The sequence below is a fragment of the Trichechus manatus genome, unplaced genomic scaffold (genome assembly GCF_000243295.1).
Source record: "Trichechus manatus latirostris isolate Lorelei unplaced genomic scaffold, TriManLat1.0 scaffold00236, whole genome shotgun sequence".
Taxonomy (NCBI): Eukaryota; Metazoa; Chordata; class Mammalia; order Sirenia; family Trichechidae; genus Trichechus; species Trichechus manatus.
Genome location: NW_004444172.1, coordinates 860,738 through 862,462, shown reverse-complemented (window position 1 = coordinate 862,462; position 1,725 = coordinate 860,738).

The following is a 1,725-nucleotide window of genomic DNA, read 5'->3' as shown; positions in this document are numbered from 1 at the left end:
AACTTGAATAATGTAATCAATGTCACTAGATTGTACATGTAGAAATTATAGAAATTGGTGCATATTTTACTGTGCATATTCTCAAAAACAAAATAAATAAATAAAATTTAGAAAAGTTATCATTTCACTTAATGCATTTTTTAGTTGCAGAATTTCTGTTTCTTTTTAAATATTAATATCTTTTCATTGATTTTCTCCAGTAACAAGACATTTTAATACTTTCCTTTAATTCTTTAGACATAATATTCTTTATTTATTTTAACATATGTATAATCACTAATAAAGTCTTTGTCTCCTAAGTCCAACATCTGGTCCCCCTCAGCAACAGTTTCTCTTAACTCCTCTTTTTCTTACTTATGATGTTCTTTATTTCTTCACATGAACTTGAAATTTTCTTGTTTCTTGGTATGCATTGTAATTTTAGTTTGTTTTTATAAAACTAGAAATTTTAGATAACATAATGTGGCAACACTGGACATCATGTCCTCCCACTCTACTCCCCTCCCCCCACACACATATCTACGTGTTCCTCAGGGTTTTTTCTTGTAACTGACTCGTTATTTGTTTTCATTTTTGACTGATATTTTTACTGTGTTCTGTTTGTTTGCTAATTATTTTTCTCTAGTAATTCTGTAAAATTTGTATTTGCTCTAGTATGAAGTTACTAGAGTTTTCTGCTTAGTTAGCTGAGCATCCAGCTACTGATTATTCAGAGATTTTCTTAAATGTTTGATTCAACAATTCTTCCATCTTTTCCTGAGTAACTCTGTGTGTATGTGTGTGTCTGTTGGGGCATACCTTCAATGCTTAGGCAATATACAACTTAAAATGTTCACTTTCTGATTATACAGAGTCTAAAAATGAACCCAAGTTAAGAGACTGGGACTTTCTCAGTTCTTTCCCATACAAGCGCACAGATCTGCATGAGCATGAGATTCTATAGATCACAAGGAATATCTCAGAACTTTTCAAAACCCCCTATGGACTTCTCATTCACCAGATTTTCTTTTTAAGTTTTTAACTAGTCTTTTGTTTGCCTCAACTTGTATTGCAGATTTAGAGAGCTGCGATGTTAAAAAATTGTTGTTGATAGTTTTTCCAACAAATTCTCTAGGATTATGACCATTTGTCCAGAGTGAGCTCTGAGCCAGGTAAATTAACAGCAACACTTTATGAATGGGAATTTTTTTAGGGAGCTGTGAGATAGATCAAGAAGTGACAATAGTCTGGGGTCAGGTCATCCTTATGAGATGCAAACCCAGTCTGCACACTCAGGTGGCTGCAAATTTCTATTTCTCACATCTATCAGCATTGTTAAGCCGCTGGCTTTCAAGGCCACTGTGTAGCTGCAGAGAATGGCGTGGCATTAGGTTAAGTAACCGTAAATTGAGCTCTTCTTACAAAAGTTTGTAAGTTTTCATTCAGTAAATATTCCTCAGATAGTTTTAAGCCTTTGATTGATTTTCAGAGTTCTGTAAATGTTTATTTGGAAAATTTTTGTCAGTGCTTCCTTGCTTTATTGGAAGGATGAATTCACAGAGATCCTCACTCAAACATTACAGAAATGCTTCACATTTCTATATTTCTTTTTTTTTATTTTTATTTTATTGTACTTCAGGTGAAGGCTTACAGAACAAATAATTTCTCATGAAACAGTAGTACACATGTTGTTTTATGACATTGGTTAACAACTCCACAACATATTAACCCTCTAACTTCTCAACC